The sequence below is a fragment of the Lygodium microphyllum genome, chromosome 1 (assembly GCF_053477565.2).
Source record: "Lygodium microphyllum isolate KBCC chromosome 1, Lygodium_microphyllum_v1.1.10, whole genome shotgun sequence".
NCBI classification, from domain to species: Eukaryota; Viridiplantae; Streptophyta; class Polypodiopsida; order Schizaeales; family Lygodiaceae; genus Lygodium; species Lygodium microphyllum.
The window spans coordinates 157,781,985-157,803,827 of NC_141135.1; the positions used below are offsets into that span (position 1 = coordinate 157,781,985).

The 21,843-nt window shown below is 43.5% G+C and overlaps 1 protein-coding gene across 4 annotated transcripts in view; it reads left to right on the top strand.

Moving 5' to 3' along the window:
* The window catches only part of LOC148041866 (uncharacterized), a 54,984-nt gene that overhangs the window by 10,579 nt on the left and 22,562 nt on the right, over positions 1 to 21,843 (top strand). The window lies entirely within an intron of this gene.

Below are 21,843 nucleotides of genomic sequence, written 5' to 3' on the forward strand. Positions count from 1 at the left end.
TTTGGAAAAATTATTCTCCCTGTCATGAGGATATGCATTTTTTATGCTTAGCTTTGGCATTATTAAGTCATGTACATGTGAGACACACATGTGAAGTGCAAGTCGATTAAGTCATGGTGATGGCCTAAGTAACCTTAGAGAATAGTGGATGACATTGGTAAAAGTTGTACAAAGTTATGTTGGACAGGTACTTATAGGTATTTGGTGTCGGTTTGGGGTGTATGCATTAATTGGGCCATTAAATGTCAAGTGATGACATTGTGGGAATAGGCATTAATAAATAAATTAATTCTAGTTGAAGGCCAATTAATGTTGGAACCCTTAAATGTCCCATGAGGATTAGCACCCTTAAATGCCCCTTGGGTGTGGTCAAATGGATAACTAATTGATTTTTGGAATTTAAATTGTAAAAATTAATTAATTAAAACTAGGAATGACAATTAGAAGGCTACCAAGTAGCAAAAGAGATTGCCACTTGTCAAAATTTCCCATGCAAGTTTATACAAGGTTGTTTGGGTGACATTTTGCTTCTAGATGAGCTTTGAGAGGCAACAACAAATTGTGTTGTGTGACAAGATAGGGACTGTAGGTTTCCTTCTTTGCTTCACTGAGAGATGTTCAACTGATTTTCTCGTTCATCCTTTGACATTCCTTACCAATTCTCAGTACATTCTGGCTTGGGGGTAAAGAGCAATTGCAAAAATTGTTGAAACCCTAATTTATAGTAGAAATTGGGGTTTTCACAGCCACCTTGGGATTTGTGTCCAACTATTGAAGACCAAAGTGTCAGAGTGTATCAATGCGGAAGCGTAGGACAACGACTGAGAGAGAGTGAACACAGAGAGAAGAGAGAGAGAGCAAGGGAGACAATGTAAACGCAGAAAATTTGCGGTGTAGTATGCTGTATAAGAGTGAATAAATACACAAGGGGGTAGAGGAAATATTTGCTTATGTATCCGGCTTGATGACCTCGATCTCCATTAGCCCGAGCACAGTCTCTCTCAGCCAACAGATCTCAAGATCAGAATCTGAAATCACTGAACAATGTGTCAACAATGTGCTGGAGGACTGCTATATAAAGCAGAAATAAAAGGCATAAAAATAACCAGGTTGGTTGCATTAAATGCACCCGACTGCAAAAAAATAATGCCAAATAATTGTCCGATTGCACTGCAGGCTGCCACATGGCACCTGTGCAGTGTGCTGATGTGGCACTATACGCTGCCTGCTGTTGACGTGGATTCTGCCCTCTGCTGTACTGCTGTATCAAACCCTAACTGTGCAGAAACCCTAACACAGCCTGTCCAGGGGATGACTCTACCACTAACACCCCCTCCCAGATCTTGGACGAGGCATCAGAGCGAGGGATCTGGAATGCTGCCGAAGAAGAGCATGGGGAAGCGCCTTCACAATCAAATCTGTAAGGTTATCCTCCCCCTTGTAATACTTCACATCAATGGTTCCATCCATAAGCTTCTCCTGAATGAAGTGATAGTGGATCTCAATGTGCTTTGTCCGGGCATGGAATATAGGATTTCGTACCAAGGCAATGCAACTCTCATTGTTGCACCGCAGAAGATTAGGATGAGTCTGGGGGCAGCCAAGCTCCTCCAACAATCTTCGAAGCCACACCTTCTCACATGTGGTGGAAGACGCAGCTCGATACTCTGCCTCAATAGAAGAAAGGGCTACCATGGGCTGCTTCTTTCTACTTTCAGAGATAAAAACTTGTACCCAAGGTAAAACAGTAGCCTGTAGTAGACCGTCGGCGGTCCACATTGCCAACCCAATCTGAGTCCCTCCAACTTGCAAGAACCAGATTTGAAGCATCTGAACCTGCGGAATAAGAAATCCCTAAGTCAAAGGTCCCCCTCAAATTCTGAAGAATCCTCAGGGCAGCCTGCCAATGCACCCATTTGGGTTTAGTCATGAACCCTGCCATAAGACCCACAGCAAAACAAAGATCAACATGAGCGTTGAGAAGCCAAATCAAGGATCCAATTAACTAACGGTAGTGTGAAGCATCCATCATGGGAGAATCTGAGTGTGAAGTGGCCTTGCAATTCGGATCCATAGGAGTAGTTATGGACCGACAAGTCTCCATCTCAAAAGTCACCAAGAGCTCCTGAATGTACCTTTGTTGAGAGATGAAAATCCCCCTTTGAGATTGATAAATCTCGTGACCCAAGAAGAAATGAAGAAGTCCCAAATCCATCATCTTGAATGCTTGATGTAAAGCTGTCTCGGTCTCTCGGACCTTCTGTGCAAGATCCCTTGTCAGAATCTAATCATCAACATATAACACAAACAACACATGACCAACCTCGAAAGTGTGTACATAAAGCTCTGGATCGGGCTCAGAGCATCGATATCATAACTTCGACTGAAGAAACGAGTCAATCTTCTCGTTCCATGCACATGGAGCTTGCTTGAGGCCATACAAGGCCTTTTTTAACTTGTAAACTTTTCTATCTGAGGATCCAAAGCCAAGAGGTGTTAGCATAGTATTTGTCAGCTCATGTGTGAGTCTGAGCTTGATCTGGGCTGGGCATTTTTTAAAGGTATTTTAGGTATTTTCTGGTGTGGCATTTTATGCCAGTGGAGCATTTTATGCACCAGTCGGCCAGTATTAATGCTGTCCGACCAGCATTATTGCTCCCCACTTTTTCAGCCTATTTATACTCAGTGCTCCTCAGTCAGTATCATCATCTTCACCATCTGCAGACTCTGTGGAGAGAGGAGCCAGTGCCAGTGCCCACGCAGCCAGTGACTCACTGTTGTATGCGACTGTCTCGTGTTCAGATATATGGATTCCATTTCCCGTGTATACATTTGAGTTCTCATCTGTATCGTGTTCTTTTCTTCTCTCTTTTTGTCTTGTGTTTCAGCAGTTTATTTCACTACATGTTTATGCTTCCACCGCTGCTCCACTTCTGACATGGTATCAGATTTCAGGATCTGTGCTCCTGCTGTGTTTTCTTGCTGATTTCAGGACTGTTTTGTACCCCTGCTGATTAGGCGACTATTGTCGCAGCCAGGCGACCTGTTTTGGAGCTGTTTTCAGCCTGCGTTTTTTGCAGTTTTGCCATCGTCTGCTGCCTACGCACCCTCTACTGCCTGCGTTTTTCATCTGCAGCTGCTAGCGACAGTTTTCTACCTGTTTTTCTCCAGTTCACAGCTTGCGTCTTGCTGATTCAGCATCTCTCATGGCTGGGTGATTGTTAATTCAGGCCGTTTTTGCTGTTTTTGGCAGTTTTTGACTGATTTTTTGACTTTCTGCAGCAGATTTTGTCTTCTATTGATCAGATTTTGGGTTATATTGCATGTGAACTCTCATTTTTTGCAGTCTGTGCTTGTGTTTTGGCTGTGTTTCCTCTCTAAATTCCATCTCTTCTCTACTTCTCTTCTTCTCCTCTCCATATGGCTCCTTCGTGCACTTCCACTGATGATAAGTTACATGGACCTGATTATCTCACATGGAGTGCTGTCATGAAAGCTTGGTTTGTGCAGAAGCGGTTATGGTACATCGTCTGTGGAGCTATTGCTAGACCTCTCCGTCCTTTTCCTCTTCCTGACGACTTTGATGAGGACAACCATGAGGAAGCGGTGCTCACATGGGACTCGGACGATGCCGGTGCTTACTCTACGTTGCTTTGGTGTATTTCTAAAGCGGTCTTACCGGCGGTTATCTCCTGTAGGACCTCTCCTGAAGTATGGCAGAAGTTGCAGCAGATGTACAAGGCACCTTTCACCATGCGGGCAGTCACACTTTATGGCCAGCTCCAGCAGATGAAGTTTGAGCCGCAAGATACTATTTAGTCTTTTCTTCTTCGTGTTACGCAGGTACAGGACCAGCTTCGGCACATGCAATCTGCTCTTCCCGAGGCGCATTTCGTCGGGACGGTCCTCTACAAGCTCCCCCCGGAGTTTGATGGAGTGGCCAATGCTTTGCGGGCGCAGACATCATCGACTCCTGTCAGTTTTACACATATGACCTCGATGCTTCTTGAGCATGAGACATCCTTGAGATTACAGGGGCGGCTTGCGGCACATTATGGAGGCGAGGCTGATGTAGCTTCAGAGAGGGGTAACAGGAAGAAAAAGTCGAAGGCCCAGTGTTACCACTGTGGCAAGAAGAGACATTTGCGGAAGGACTGCAAGACGTTAGCGGCTCCCAGGAAGGAGCAGAAGACGAAGCGGGATGTTGACTCTACGGATGAGTCCTCTCCTTCATTAGACTCCGATTCCGATCCTCCGACCAAGGTGAAGTCCAAGGCGCGGAAGGGATCCTCTTCTTCGGATCGCTGGAAGGGCTTGGTGGCCCCTTCCTCGGCTGCTTTCTAGTGGTGGTGATGAGGTCATCCCTCACGACTCTCTTGTGCCAGAGAGGGAGTGTGAGCGGGTGTTCAGATGGGGCAGTCGTGCCTCATCTATACTTTTATACAGGTGCACAGGTTCCAGAGAGGGACGTCCCTGACGCATCGACTTCAATCTGGTGGAATCAAATCCTGGCGCTAGGATTGACATCCAGGTTCATGATGAGCTGGTTATCTGACAGAGAGCGGGAGGCTTTCGTCTGGAGCTCACATGAGGGGACACTTTGGCGGTCTGACCAAAGGCGGGGAATCCATGGTCACCTATGTTCAGGGGCATTTTTGATAGGACGGTCTTGTATGCTACTGCGAGACATTGGTGATGGACACAGAGACATGCTATGATCTTCTCTATTTTCAGGTGTTTGGTACGATCGACATCGACATCAGGTTCTCTCCGAGGCACCTTGGTGGTGGCTTGATTACCCACTGCTTGGGTATCCATGGTTCTACTTGGTGGTTCTATGTTGTATAGTTTCTGATCCCTTTTCATTGTACTATTGTATTGTATCAGATCACCCATGATCTGAGAGAGGGTGTTAGCAGAGTATTTGTTAGCTCATGTGTGAGTCTGAGCTTGATCTGGGCTGGGCATTTTTATTAGGTATTTTAGGTATTTTCTGGTGTGGCATTTTATGCCAGTGGAGCATTTTATGCACCAGTCGGCCAGCATTAATGCTGTCCGACCAGCATTATTTCTCCCTACTTTTTCAGCCTATTTATACTTAGTGCTCCTCCTCAGTCAGTATCATCGTCTTCACCATCTGCAGACTCTGTGGAGAGAGGAGCCAGTGCCAGTGCCCACACAGCCAGTGACTCACTGTTGTATGCGATTGTCTCGTGTTCAGATATATGGATTCCATTTCCCGTGTATACATCTGAGTTCTCATCTGTATCGTCCTCCTCAGTCGGTATCATCATCTTCACCATCTGCAGACTCTGTGGAGAGAGGAGCCAGTGCCAGTGCCCACACAGCCAGTGACTCACTGTTGTATGCGATTGTCTCGTGTTCAGATATATGGATTCCATTTCCCGTGTATACATCTGAGTTCTCATCTGTATCGTGTTCTTTTCTTTTCTCTTTTTGTCTTGTGTTTCAGCAGTTTATTTCACCAAATGTTTATGCTTCCATTGCTGCTTCACTTCTGACAAGAGGCTGCTCAACATAGATCTCCTCTTGCAAGTCACCATTCAGAAAGACCGACTTCATATCCAATTGATAGACACGCCATCTCCTATGGCCAGCCAAGGCAAGAAGAACTCAAATAGTCGCCATACGAGTAGTGGGACCAAAAGTATCATGGAAATCAATGCCTGGGCGCTGAGCAAAACCTTTAGCAACAAGGTGAGCCTTGTGCTTGTCCAAAGAACCATCGCTAAGGTACTTGGTCTTGAAGACCCACTTGACACCAATCACCTTCTTGTGAGATGGACGAGGCACAAGAGACCAAGTGTCATTTCTCTCAATAGCCTCCAACTCAGCTTCCATGACCTTTCGCCAATGATCAGATTGCAAAGCCTCCTTCATGGAAGTTGGCTCACGATCCTGCACAATACGGGTCGGCAAACAATAGTTGGAGCAAACAAGCTCCGAATAGTGTGTCTGGGTCCTTTGTGACCTTTGCGGTTCATCTTGTGGTTCCCACTCCTTAGGGACCCCCTTGATCCTTGAATCTCGGAGTGTGTCACGGGTCCAACGAGGAGGACAAACCTCTCCCCGTCGCTCTCCATCTGATGAAGACTCAGGAACATCCATTGGCGGAAACTCCTCGGGGGTGGCCGGTGGAAGAGAAGACTCTGAATTAGAAGAAGAATCTCCATCAAGAGGCTCTGGCTCTAAAGGAATTGTTTCGGGAGTCCAACTCTCCCTTGGATCTCCAAGGACGGGGTGCTCCTCACCCCCCTTTGTGGTTGGTACTTCCACGAACCGCACATCTTAGCTTGTATAGACATCCTGCTTGATGGGATCAAACAAATGATAACGTTGGGACTGGGAGCTATAGCTAACAAAAACCTGTTGTCGGGAAGCCGCCTCAAACTTATTATCACGTTGTGTCTTCGGAATGTGCACATAAGCGTTACACCCAAAGATCCTGAAATAAGAGACATCAGGCTTAGTCTCGAAGTAAGCCTCAAAAGGTGTCATCCTGTCAATGGCGGAAGTGAGAGATCGATTGAGGATGTGAACTGCGGTAGCCACTACCTCGGCCCACAAAAACTGAGGTGTCTGTCGGTGCTCCATCATGGTGCGTGCCATCTCGATCACACTTTGGTTCTTCCGCTCCAAAATGCCATTCTCTTGGGGAGTGTTGGTGTTAGCAAACTCTTGGTGAATGCCCCTATCTGCACAAAAATGAGCAAACTCATTAGACATAAATTCACCTCCCTTGTTTGAACGCAAGGTCTTCAGTCGCCGGCCAAAACCGTTTTCTTCAAAGAGAAGCCAATCCTTGAAGTGAGAGAAAGCCTCTGACTTCAAAGTCAAGGAGTAGGCCCAAGTCATCCTGTTGTAGTTATCTACGATCAACATGAAGTACAAGCTCCCCTTCAGGGACTCGGTCCTTATCGGGGCACAAAGATCCGTAGATACAAGCTCCATGGGTGAAGTAGACCGCCTAGAAGCTTTGTTGGGAATCGCATCCCGATGCAGTTTCCCACAAATGCAGGAGACACATGGCTGATGGCTCACCACTATGTCCGGCAATCCTCGGACAAATGACCCTCGCGATGCCTTTTGAAGGTACTCCTAGTTCAGGTGGCCAAACCGAGCATGCCATAGCTCGGATTGTGTCTGAGAAGAAGAAGAAGAGAAGTAACAGCTGAAGAAGACTTCAATTTATAGACTCCATTCTCCTCATACCTTGCAGAGATAACCTTCGTGGATCCACGATTAAGGACTTGAACAGTATGACTGTCAAACTTCACCAAGAGGCCAAGAGCACAAATCTTATGAACCGAAAGTAAATGATACCCCAATCTTGGCACATGCAACACCTCAGAGGTGTGGGTACCACCACGTCCATCTGGAATAAGTTGCTTCTCACTCTGCACAGCAATAGACACAGAAGAGCTATCTCCAATGAGAATCTGCCCACGCGAAGGTTGCAAATGGGCAACACTAACGGAAGAAGGAGTCGTGTGCCGTGAGGCACCACTATCCACAATCCACTCTCGAGCTTGGGGAGCTGTCATCGCAGCTTGAGAAGTTGTCGATGTAGAGTCCTCAATGACTGATAAGTGTAGAAAAGTAGTTGATGAGGGTGCAACCATTGCTCTAGAGTCCTTCGTGTCCTTCTTCTTGGTATCCTTCTTGTCTTTGTCGAGACAATCCTTCTTGCAGTGACCGGTCTTTCCACAAATATGGCAAGTTGATTCCTTCTCCTTGTCCTTCTTGGATTTGTTGTCCTCCTTCTTCTTCTTTTGGTCCTTCCCCTTCTTTTGAGAAGTTTGACCAACCAATGCCTCCAATTTGGAAGCACTCTGTCCCTTCAGTTGTTCCTCCTAGTCCAAGACGTTAGGAACCAACTCTTCCCACCGAAGAGTTGACTCCCGCCCTGAAGCAATAAGAGCGGAATAAAAAGTACCGAATCCTGGCGGCAACTGGGATAGTAAAGTGATCGCCATGTCTTCAGAGGAAATAGGCTTGCCCGCATTTTGAACCTGCATCTGAAGCTGTCGAAGCTTGTTGATGTGTTCCCGAAGCAAATAAGACTTATTCACGGACAAAGTCCGCATCTGCACCTCCAAAGAAACCCTCTTTATCAGGGTCATTCGGTTGTACATTTGGTCTAGCTCCAGCCATATCTCACGAGCCATCGTCAAGTGCTCGATGTGAGCGATCACGGCTTTGGTGCAAAACAGAAACAAAAACGCCCTGAAGCAATAAGAGCGGAATAAAAGGTACCGAATGGTGGCGGAAATTGGGATAGTAAAGTGATCGCCATGTCTTTGGAGGAAATAGGCTTGCCCGCATTTTGAACTTGCATCTGAAGCTGTCAAAGCTTGTTGATGTGTTTCCGAAGCAAATAAGACTTATTCATGGACAAAGTTCGCATCTGCACCTCCAAAGAAACCCTCTTCATCAGGGTCATTCGGTTGTACATTTGGTCGAGCTCCAGCCATATCTCACGAGCCACTGTCAAGTGCTCGATGTGAGCAATCACGGCTGTGGTGCAAGACAAAAACAAAAAAGATCGAATCCTGGCATTTAGTTTGTCCCAATGAGATTGGGCCTTGGTCAACTCCGCACGAGCATTTGAAGAGAGTTTGGACTCATCGCTCACCGAGGGCGTGTTAATCTCCTCCATTACGAGTTCTGCCAAATCATAAGACTCTAAAATGGCCAACATCATCACCCGCCAGATGCGGTAATTGTCACCATCAAGCTTTTGATCCGTTGGAAGAGCCGGTAGGACAGGCACCTTCCTGTCCATGATCGCCTAGAACTCCAAATCAGTCTCTGTAGACATGTTAACCTTCAATACCTGCACAAGCGCAAAAACAGCCCCCTTTGACTGTGAAAACACAGCCTTCTAGGACTGATTCCTCCGCTGCCCAAACCTTCTTTACCCGCTGGAGGCGATGAAAAGGTAAAATCTGCAATGGAAGGCCTCAAACGCAGCCTTTCTCCCCTTCGAAACAGCAATAACCTGCAGAAAATTCACTGATTAGTCTCCTTCCTTGCACGCCCACGCTCGCTTCAGCCTTGATCGGATGCGCAGCCCTCCCGCTCGCCCTCGAATCCTGGAAATGCAGCCTTGTGTCCCGCTAAAATCTCCTCTTCAGATGGGTTCAGCCATCAGTTAGTCCATCTTCACCGCTTTGATACCATGTCAGAGTGCAGTGGTGCAGAAGTGTAGGACAAAGATTGAGAGAGAGTGAACACAAAGAGGAGAGAGAGAGAAAGGGAGACAGTGTAAACGCAGAAAATCTGCGGTGTAGTATGCTGTATAAGAGTGCAGAAGTACACAAGGGGGCAGAGGAAATATCTCTGTATGTACCCGACTTGATGATCTCGATCTCCGTCAGCCTGAGCACAGTCTGTCTCAGCCAACAGATCTCAAGATCAGAATCTGAAATTACTGAATAATGTGTCAAGAATGTGCTGGAGGACTGCTATATACAGCAGAAATAAAAGGCATAAGAGTATCTAGGTCGGCTGCATTAAATGCAGCCGACTGCAATAAAATAATGCCAAATAACTGTCCGACTGCATTGCAGGCTGCCACGTGGCACCTGCTCAGTATGCTGACGTGGCACTGTACGCTGGCTGCTGTTGACGTGGATTCTGCCCTCTGCTGTACTGCTGTACCAAACCCTAACTGTGCAGAAACCCTAAGACAGCCTGTCCAAAAACCCTAACACAGCCTGTCCAGGGGATGACTCTACCACTAACACAAAGTACTCAGCTAAAGGCATTAATTTGCAGTTGATTTGAGGGGTAGCCCATTCCCAAATAATTGTGGCTTGCATGTGAGAAATTGAAGAGCCAAATTGAGTTTGGATTGTTGTACAATCTAGATGCAAATTGTGCCCAAGAAGTGCTGGTCATTTATGACAACCATTGTATTGAAGATTGAAAGAGATTAGCCCATATCTCAATGTACTTCAACCTTATAGAAATCGCAAGGGGCATCAGTTGTTGGGGGCAATCCGATGTTGGCTGTCCAAGATTAAGTGGTCAAGTGCGTGTTTTCAGATTTATGTATTTAATGCTTGTTGTAATTTGAGGTAAATAAGGTTATCCCCACCTTTGTTGAGAAGGAAAGCTGGTTGCATGTTTCGATTGTTGAGATTGAACTCCCTTGAGTAGGTGGGCATGAGGCACCTGTGTGCAAGTTAGCGAAGTTACATATTACTGAAATTGTGATTGGCTGTGAAGCACGAACCGCAATGTTTGCCTCAAGGGTTGGAAGTGAGCTGCTAGTGGGAGGAGGATGTGACCAGCAGTAAGAAGTTACAACCAATAGAAAAACGTAGGTGAGGAGAGAGAAAGACTAAAAACGTAGGTTGCAAGAGAGAGAAAGACTAAAAACGCAGGAAAAAACAGCAGCAGTAGTCAATATGCTGAAATTAGCTTTGAACAGTGTGTAATGGGCTGGAAACAGGCGCCGAGCTGTTGTAGACAACAATGGCCATCTTGGACCGTGATGTCCTTCGTGTCCGGAGTGTGGGCAGTAAGCTGAAATACCTGAAATTTGCAAAAACGAGATTGTTTTCTGAATGGAGAGTGATCAACAACAGCCGCTTTGCTGTAAACAGCTGCAAATTGTGGGTGGAAGGTTGGAAATAGGAGCCAAATTGTAGATGACAGCAAGGGACAGCTGAGACTACGATGTCCTTCGCGAAAGGGGTGTGGGCAGCCTTCACTAGAGTGGAGGATTTTTGCCGCTGTGTGAGTAGATCCAGCTATGATACCATGTCAAAAGATGATATACCAACGAGACAGTAGGGTTTGCGGGGAGGAACACGGAGTGAACTCGGCAAACATGGAGAAGAGAAGAGAAGAGAGAAGAAACTCTGATGAATGGAATGATGAAGTTTTGAATTATGGAGTGAATGTGATACAAGGGAACAAGGGTTTCATAGCGCAAGGAAGATGATGAAGACAACCACGGACCACGAATCGCAATGTCCTCCTGAAGGGTTGTGAGGGTAGTGGAGAGGTTGGAGAGAAGAGGTGACGGACTGAGTGAATTAGTTGTGAGGAATAAATGAGAGAGTGGCCTATAAATAGGCACAATCAATCTAGGATGGCGCCACTTTTTTGGGGCTGCAAACCCTAAACACAAAACGTAGAAACGCAAACTGCGGGTGAAGGGTTTCTCAACAATTTTATGCTAGTCAAATGCTGGTTGACCAATTGCTATTTTAGGCCTATTTTATGGCTATTTATTGTGGGGCTGCTCCTCCTCAGTCATCATTTCTTTACTAGGTGGACTTCTTGTTGGAGAGAGGAGCCGGTGTCGTAGCCGACGTAGCCAGTGACTTACTGTTATATGTGTCTATCTTGTTTCATTGCTGCATCCACTTTTGACAATTCCATGCTATGGTTGGCCAAGGACCGTTAGATGGGGATGTATTGTACAAATCCTTATGGTATGCAATAATCAATGAATGGAATGCAAAGCCTAATGTATTCAGATATGGTATAAGTGAAATGTGAAACCCCATGTATGGTAGTATTGGTATGAGGCTTGGGGCACAAAGTGGTATGTATGATAATGCATTTGCACATCCCCTTGGTATATTCAAGGCTCAAGGAATGAATGCTAGTCATGGCAATGCTTCATACAGTGTTGGTTATAATGCAAGTACATAAAATGCACCCTTTTTGCAGCCACCAATTTATGATAACTCGACTTCAAAAGGGTTATCAAAGGACTATGATGGACTTCAAAAGGGCTATCAAAGGACTATGATGAGGGCGGTAAAGGGGTGAAGTTTGAAGCCTTTAGTGGTGGGTAAGATAGATTGAAAACATCGACTTTCATTCAACAATTTAATGTAGTCTATTTAGGAGGCAGCTTTATCGAATCTTCTAAGATTCAGAAGGTAGCATGTATTAGAATGAGAAATGGGCTTAATGAACTATTTGAAATGAACTCGAATTTTGGACCTTGTTACCCCTAGCTCTTGGCATGGTGGCCATTGCATGAACAATGAAGGATTTGACACCTTGACTTGTAGTGGACAATTGCATGGGCTACGTGGTAAAGGGACAAGGCAAAAGAAACAAGGTGGAATGTGAAACTTTCAAAGTTTGCATCTCAGGTTTAATGATCATTTGAAAGTTTTTCGGAGTAAGTAGCTCACTTAAAAGTTAAGTTATAAAGCAAGCCTTGAGCTTAAGTTTGGTCCAATAAGCAATTGACTTATGATTAATAACCAAGTCATTAATTAGCATAGATGTCAATGATAAGGAAAAGGGTTGCTCTATGGAGGGAGCGGAATGCAATGTTTTGGGTAATGGAATGTTGGAGTAGACATTGAAAGATGAAGGACAATAGTCAAGGGAGGAAAAAGCAATCAGCTGTTGGAGATGCTGAAATCTCTCTTTGATGATGGCTGCTGTCAAGACGATTGTTGGGCAGCCAAGTGGAGAAGAAAACATGCGAATATCTAATGAAGATCTCTCTATGTAAGTGGTTGCAGATAGTTGACTGTTAGGCAGCCCTTTAGGAGTGAAGAAAACACAAAAATGCAGGTATTTAATGTGGGCCTGATATAGAGGGTGTAATGAACAGCTTGGTACGCATTGTGGACTTAAAAATGCAGCAATCTGGAGTGTTTGTTGCTGATATTGATGTAGAAGATCTCATCACCATTAGATGGACTGCATCACGAATTGAGATATCTGAAACCGGCCTGTTCATTGGAAAGGGCGGTAGTATACAACCAAAAATATATAAATGCTTTCACCCAATTCACAGTCGCCCACTTTACCTGAACTTAAAGACACAGAATCAAGAAGAAACACAGGAAGCTAGAATGCTCCTGTTGCAACACAGACACCCTGTTGGCCCCTAAGTTAGGCGCCCCTTGCGGTATTTCTTTATTTTTAAAAAGAGGGAAAGTACAATGGGCTGTCTTTCACCTATTCTGGGTGAAATTTGGCAGCATAACGGTACAATTACTGACCCAAAACAAGTTGACCAGGTGGGGAAACTCTGCCCAAGTCTAAAACTTCCGGTTGGAGTGCAGAATTGACCATTTCAGCCTGCTGTAATTACTGGTTCAGACTTGTTTTGAAACCTGCTCCTGTTGCAACACAGACACCCTGTTGGCCCCTAAGTTAGGCGCCCCTTGCGGTATTTCTTTATTTTTAAAAAGAGGGAAAGTACAATGGGCTGTCTTTCACCTATTCTGGGTGAAATTTGGCAGCATAACAGTACAATTACTGACCCAAAACAAGTTGACCAGGTGGGGAAACTCTGCCCAAGTCTAAAACTTCCGGTTGGAGTGCAGAATTGACCATTTCAGCCTGCTGTAATTACTGGTTCAGACTTGTTTTGCAACCTGTTTTCAACTCATACTGTTCCTTGTATTGTTCAGCCCATTGTAATTACTGGTTCAGACCTGTTTTGAAACCTGTTTTCAGCTCATATTGTTCCATGTACCGTTCTCCAACATCTGTATCAAGTGCCCCTTGATTCTGACATCAATTGGGCTCTAAAATAACCTCTGAACAGTCCAAAAACAGAACTGATTTAGTGCTGTTTCAGACACTTGCTTGGTGAGGTTACCACCCTCACCTGTTCTTGCTTGTGGGCAGCAAACAACTGCTCCTGTTCCTCGAAAAAGGAGGCTCTTGCCTCATGCAAAAACAGCATATTCCCACACAACTGTACATGAATCAGTAGAAAAGCCCTCAACTGAGGCATATCTGTAACTGTTAGGGAGAGAGAAAGAGAAAGTAGGGAGCAAGCTCAACCCTCTGTGCATCATAGACAAGGTAGACCAGCTCTCCATAGCTCTCTATCTGTCCTGTTCCTCTTCCCCTTCACAAATGAGCCCCCAATCCTCAAAAAAACTGCACGCCAGCCCTCTTTAAAGAGGTAAGTGCACAAATTTGTGCCAAATGGCAGCACTGGAAGGTGTTTCCCGTTCTAGCCTTCCGGTCTAAAATTCTCTATCCTTTGATCAAAATTTGACCTCGGCACAGACCAGAGGATTAATCCTCGTGCAAAACGAAGATAATGACGTGAACAGATTCTGAGGTCCAAAAATAGTAACTCGCCAAATTTTAGGAGTTGCTTCCATTGCATCCCACTAGTCTTCTGACCATCTTTGCAGACTATGGCTACATCCAAATTTGTAATGTAGCTCAACTGAAAGTGAATTTCCACTAATGACCCCACATGGACTAATCTCTTGAAGATTTGTCCATCTTCATTTTGAACTAGTCTCTTCCACGCTAGTTCTTCAACACACATGTCCATATACACCTTCACAAGTCTCTTTCAGGCTTGTCAATCTACAGTGCCATCAGTCTCTTCCAGACTTGTACTAGACCTTAACTGTCCAATCTTGACTCACTAGACATTCCTGTCCGATTCACATTCTGGCTATGCAACTCAGGCGTTTAGATTTCAAGAGGGATCTTTCCAAAAAGAAAAACCAAATAAAATATGTAATAAAGAAATCAACAAAAAGGTAATAGTTGTCACAGTCTTGTGACAATATCTGCCAAGGTAGGGGTGTGAAAAGGTGTGGTAGAGGGCTAAGGTTGAAGGTGTGATGGAAAATGATGATGAATGAATGAGAGAGTAGTTGTGGAATGTAGATGGATGAATGCCTATGCCCTATCTATAGGCACGTGAGTCATTGAACTGTCTAGGGTGGTGCCCTAACTCTCTTGGGTGGTGCATCGACTCTCTTGGGTGATAAAAATAAAGACTTTTTGGGGTTGTAAACGGAAATCAAAATAGGAATTAATGGAATACAATGGACTTAATAACATTGGTTGTTTATCAAGGACAACGACCAATCTTTTCCTCTTGGCATGGGGAATCCATTGGGCAGCTTTGTAACTCCATTTATAGCAGGGTATGATACTATTTGAGATATTAGCCAAGGTAGGGGTGTGGAAAGTTGTGGTAGAGGGCTAAGGTTGAAGGTGTGATGGAAAATGATGATGAATGAATGAGAGAGTAGGTGTGGAATGTAGATGGATTAATGTCTATACCCTATCCATAGGTACATGAGAGAGTAACTCCATTTATAGCAGGGTATGATACTATTTGAGATATTAGCCAAGGTAGGGGTGTGGAAAGTTGTGGTAGAGGGCTAAGGTTGAAGGTGTGATGGAAAATGATGATAAATGAATGAGAGAGTAGGTGTGGAATGTAGATGGATTAATGTCTATACCCTATCCATAGATACATGAGTCATTGAACTGTCTAGGGTGGCGGCCTAACTCTCTTGGGTGGTGCATCGACTCTCTTGGGTGATAAAATAAAAGTCTTTTTGGGGTTGTAAACGGAAACCAAAATATGAATCAATGGAATACAATGCACTTAATGGGTTTGCTTGTTCAATAGGGACAACGACCAATCTTTTCCTCTTGGCATGGGAAATTGATTGGGCAGCTTTCAAACTCTATTTACAACAGGGTATGATGCTGTTTTTTATCTAATTCTCAGCAAAACAAGTTATTGTAGTACTACAGCACGAGATTCCCTTTTCTTCTCTTAGATCTTAAGTCTAGTGCAATTTTTGGACAACTTTGTTGTGAAAAACATGATTTTTGCACTTCTTTATCATGAGAAATGCCTTAGCTTGTGAGAGGAGTAGTGTAGGATTGCATGGAGACTATGGAGGACAATTGTCTAGATAAATGCTCCATGAAATTGGGCTTAAATGTTGGCTGTTATTTTTATGATTTCGTAGATTGAAGCATTTATGTGCATTTTTGAACACTTTATAGTTGGTTGGAAGCCGACATTGAATGTTCGTGGTCATTATGTACCTGTGGATTAGTTGTGTTGTGGTAGAATGGCTTTGAGACTTTAGCACTTGTTGCATGAGGTTCGATCAAGTCATGAAATTTGACCCATCAAAGTGAGTCTTGTCGCTAAGGCCATAGCAACAAGAGTATTAGTGCTAAATGGTATGTAGGGTAAGTAGGTTGGAGGATTGGAGTATACTTGGGGGCTTGCCCCAAGTGCCCACCATGCATTAGAGATGTGTACAATTGATCTCTGTGTGTGTGAGCCGACTAGGCATATTTGTGATCATTGTATGAGTAGCCTAGGGAGGGTGGTTGTTTAAACGAGAAGTGGAGGATGTGTATCTTTGTGTGTGATTGGTTCATGAAAGGTGTGAAGGCGTACCGTAAGCAAAGGAAAGACATCCCTACGTTTGAGTGTACGTGGGTAGATGTCCAAGGGGAATGAGAGGGGTACCCAATATAACCATTCTAGGATGGATGTGTTTTTCACTTGCAAGTAGAGATAAGGTATGATGTGTATAGATGCATTTTTGATAAGTGAGTACTGGGATGCAAAATGGCTCTCACTTGTGGATAGCTAACATGGAGTGAGGGGGGTAGCCAATATAACCATCCTACGGTATGCATGTGTTTCTCACTTGTGAGTGGAGGTAAGGTATGACGTGTTCAGGTGCATTCTTGATAAGTGAATATTGGGATGCAAAGTGACTTGTGCTATGGGTAGCTAACATGTGGAATTGAGAAAGAAGATGAACTTGGAGTGAAAAATGTTCTAAATGTTTTGTACTGGACATTGATGAGTTGAACCCAATGTGGATGATGTAAGTGTTGAATCTAGAGCTACACTGGAGCCATAAACTAGAGTGCAACTGTTTTGATCCTTGCAATATGCATTCCATTAGGTCTTCCCTTGTGTTTTCCTAAATTTTCCATGCATTCTCTAGTATAGTAAAGAGTTGGAGTCTTACTTTTCTATGATTCAAATTAGTTACAAATGGCTATATTTTTAGTACATGTGACATAACTAATATCCAAGTGCTCAATTGTGTTGTCACCTTGGAAATTGGTCTCCAACCAACTTTAAAGTGTCAAAAAACATGCAAAACCACTATAGCTTGTAAAACCCTTGAAATGGCAGCCCAACATTTGAGCCTAATTTCAGAGAGCATTTGCTTTGACAATTGTCTTACGTATTTTAAATGCAATCCCACTTTGTTTCTCTCGTATATAGAGGGTTTTCTCGCGATGAAACTTTGAAAAAATCAAATTTGTTTGCAACAAAGCTGTCCACAAAGCATACAAGGCTTAACATATCATGGTCGATAGAGTTTGGGTAGGAAAAGGGCAACATACACCAAATGAAAGCATTGCCCTCATGTTTGGGATGGAGAGCTGGTCCTTATCATGGATGCATTGAAGGCATATGGGCTTGATAAGTCCAAAGCTTTTCTTCTAATTGTAAAGAAACCTTGTTGAAGGTTCCATGCAAAGGCATTGATCAAAGATTTAGAAGCATATCTTGATGCAAAGGTGGCCAATTTGGGGATTGCCAGTAGTATTAATATATTTGCAAGTAGTGCTAATGTTAAGAGTGCATTTTCTCACTAGCATGTGCAAGAGAACTAGAAGTTGCCAATGGGTACTTTGGCCAAAGGATGAGAAGCTCATGCATGAAATGATGCAAGCATTACTCTTTGTGGCTTCTTCTTTGCAAAAGATATTTCCCATTGGAAGGTGAGGAGCTCTTTGTTTTTGGACATGGTTAGTGCAATTAGAAAAGTTGACCCTAGGTTTAAGCCTCCATTGTACAAGAACTTGTGTGTAGGGGAGTTAAATTATGATGTCATATGCATAGAGTGAGGGTTATTAGAACTTTGTGACAAGTTAAAAATGTATGATTGTAGCATATAGGGTGCAATGGTTGGTGTGACACTAGGCTTCATCGCATCATCAATTTCATGTTCACATGCATATACGGCTTAGTTTGCTTAAAGGTAGTGGATACAAGTAGGCAAGTTAGGGAAGTTCATTTGCGAGATATTTAAACAATCAATTTTTGATGTAGGGTATGACAATGCGGTGCAAGTGTGTATGGACAATGAATCTAACTATGTGTGAGTAGGACAATCGATGGAGTAAGAGCGACCCCACATTTTCTACATTGCATGGACATGCCATTGCCTTGATCAGTCGTTGGAGGACATTGGATCTTGCATGAATAAAGCGAGTATTGACACATGCGGCTACGATTTTGATATTTATCATTTTGAAGCACTCTATTATGCCATTCTACATGACATCTAACAAAAGAGATCAATGAAACTTACACAAACACGATTTGGTTGTGTGTTTATTATGCTAGTAAACTTGTTTGATGAGAGAGTTTACCATGGATTGTGCCGCACATAATACAAAGGCTCAACACTTCTCATCCATTGTATGGGTTCTTCGTTTTGAAAGTAATGCTAAAGTTATCGTGAAGATTTGTGTTCCTATTCAAAGATCCTTTGCCCAGCTGATAGGGAAGGAGACACCATGGGACTTGTGTATGAGTTTGTAGATTGGATGGGGGAGAAGATATAAAATATGGATGGGGATGGGGTTGACGAGAGGACTCGTATAGCCACATGGAGGTACACGATGGATGGATGGACATTATAGAGTAATATAGAAAGTATGATAATAAAATGCAAGGCATCTTATGTGATGAGTTGGATGAAATGGTGGGAGACATTTGGGATCCACACATTTGTGCTTCTCCTTGTGAGAGGAATTGGAGCACATGTCATCCAAAAGAGGATTTGAGAAGATAATGGTTATTTTGGAGTTGGAGATGAACAGTAAAGATGAGGAATCAAGATGATGAGAGACTTTTGAACTTGGAAGATATTATAAAGGGAGAGAAGAGAAGAATCCCACCCCTCTTGTTGGAGGAAGAACGGATTGTGCCACAACTTTCAGTAGCTTTGGTTGATTGGAGTCCCATGGTGTTCTAGATAAGGATGCTATTGATGAGGATGATGGCCCATGGGAATGATGAGGAGAATGACGTTAACATTGACGTTGATAGTGATGAAGATGATGGTTAGAATATTGATGATGATAATATCAGAAGTGGATGCAGTTATGGAAGCGTAGAAAAGTGTTGTAATAAAGTGTTGAACACAAGAGACAAAGGAAAGAGAAAGAGAAACACTACAAAAGAAAAGAACACTGCATAAGGAACTTAGAAGCAAAGAGATACTCGAGAAATGGAATCCATATACCAAGATATAAGACAGTACAGAACTAATGTGAGTCTCTGGTTGTGAAGGCATTGGCACCTGCTCCTCTCCCTTCACTAGAACCAATCACGTGATGAATGATCATAATGTGGAGGAGAAGCTGAATAAATAGGGCAAAATAATGCCATTAATCATGTCATGTCAGCCAACACTTAATGCTGGTCGATCAGCAGTAAATGCTAAAATGACCATCATAAAATGCCAAGAAAAATACCTAAATAATTAGGATAATGTCCTCGTGCCCTAGCCCATTGACATGCACAGACTTAATTATAAATTGACATATTTGCTAACACCCTCTCTTAGATCATGGGTGATATGACACAATACAATATACAATGATAAGGTCCCATCATAGTACATACAAGAGGGACCACTAGAGTAGAACCATGGATACCCAAGTAGTAGGTGTGCAAGCCACCACCAAGGTTCCTCGGAGAGAACTCGATGTCGATGTAAGGTGTACCAACTCTTGAAAATAGAGAAGAGTCATAGCTGCTCGCAATATTTATCAACAATGTCTCATAGTAGCATACAAGACCATCCTGTAAAAAATGCCTGTGAATATATGTGACCATGGATTCTCCGCCTTTGGCTATACCGCGAAAGTGTCCCCTCATGTGAGCTTAGACTAGGAGTCAATGCCGCTCTTTGTCAAATAAATAGCTTATTGGGAACTTGGATGTCAATCCCAGTTCCAAGATTTGAACTTGCCAGACTTTTGTTGGTGAATCAAGGAAACCCCTCTTCGGAACGTGTGCATGTATACCGGTATAGATGATGTTCACCTACCGCAGGTGTCCCTTCTTGCCACAATAATAGCACTAAGACTTTTGCTTGGGCCATATGGCACCCCTCTGAAACTGGAACTTTGAAGTACTAAGAGATAGCACCCTCACAGCAACATGAAGCTAAACACAATAAGTCTCCAATATAACACTTGTAGATGAGTAAATAATATTTGCACGCTGACCATCATGTTGGAACCTGATGCGGAGATGAGAGTGAATGTGACGGATAATACACATTGAGAGTAGAGAGTAAAGTGCAGAGTAGAGGGGGGAGTGAGTACGACACTTGATGTTCTTGGGTACAATGACGAGTATACCTCTTCGAGTGTACCTCTTTAGGTTTTAGATAGATATATATGAAAGTACAAATGTGCTAAGGGTGTGTTCACATTTGTGTACATCTAAAAGGTTTGTTGGAACTTGACGCGGAGATGAGAGTAAACACGATGGATAATGCACGGAGAGAGTAGAGAGCAGAGTGTAGAGTAGAGGGGGGAGCGAGCACGATACTTGATGTTCTTGGGTACAATGACGAGTGTACCTCTTTAGGTTTTAGATAGATATATATGAAAGTACGAATATGCTAAGGGTGTGTTCACACCCATGCATATATAAAAGGCACAATGGCCCTTTATTCCCAACAACCTCCCATCTAAAGGCAATGTTCCTTAAGAGGAGAAAAGAATCAGCTAAGTCCAGTTATGTACAAAGCTGAAATACATATACCTATCCAATACCCATCATTTGTCGGCAATGAGCAAGCTGCTTTGTTGGAAGACTCTTCATGAGAAGATCAGCAGGATTATCATCTGTATGCACTTTAACAAGCTCAATGCTCTTGCTGTCAAGTACATCTCTAATGAGGTGATACTTCACCTGTATGTGCTTCGTCTTTGCATGAAAGACGGGATTCCATGCTAGCATGATAGCACTCTGACTATCACAATGGAGAACATGTAACTCTATAATGCCAAGCTCTCCCACCGGATGTGAAAGCCATAAAGCCTCCTTACATGCTTTAGTGGCAACCACATACTTTGTCTTTGTAGTAGACAATGCAACACACTTTTGTAGCTTGGAGATCCAAGAGATTGCTCCTCCTGTGAAGGTAAACACATACCCAGAAGTGGACTTTCTGCAGTCCACATGACCGGTATAGTTTGTATTCGTAAAGCGAATGACATATGCCTTTTGCTTTCCAAAGTAGATGCACAAATCCTTTGTGCCTTTGAGGTATCTTCTAATACCTTTCACTGCTTCCCAATGCTTTTTACTAGGGTTTGCCATGTATTTGTTGACCACTCCCATTGCAAAGGCAATGTTAGGACGTGTAGCAACCATAGCATACATCAAACTGCCAACAGTTGATGCATATGGTATCTTGGCCATTTCAGCCTTTTCATCATCAGATGTAGGGCTATCCTCTGCACTGAGTTTTACATATGGAGGCAATGGAAGCCCAATTATTTTTCCCCCCTTCCATATTGAAACATTGCAAAACCTTGAAGATATGCTCTTATAGAGATAGATAGAGAAATCATTTTGACCTATATTTGAGTATTCGCATGACATGAATGTGATTTGCATCACCAAGATCCTTCATGTTAAAGCTACCATGAAGACTTTGCTTTAGTGAGTCCAAGGCACGAGTATCCCTGCCAGCAATCAGCATGTCATTAACATACAGAACCAAGATAATTAGGCTGCCATTACTGCCTTCTTGGTGTACAAGCAGTGATCCACTTGACTTCTATGAAAACCTTGAGATTGCATAAATGTATCAAACTTATGATACCATTCTCTTGGTGCTTGTTTCAGCCCATACAAACTCCTTTTGAGTTTACATACCATCTTTTCTTTTCCTTTTGTCACAAACCCTTCAGGCTGCTGCATATATATGTCTTCATGCAGATCACCATGTAAGAATGCAGTCTTTATATCCA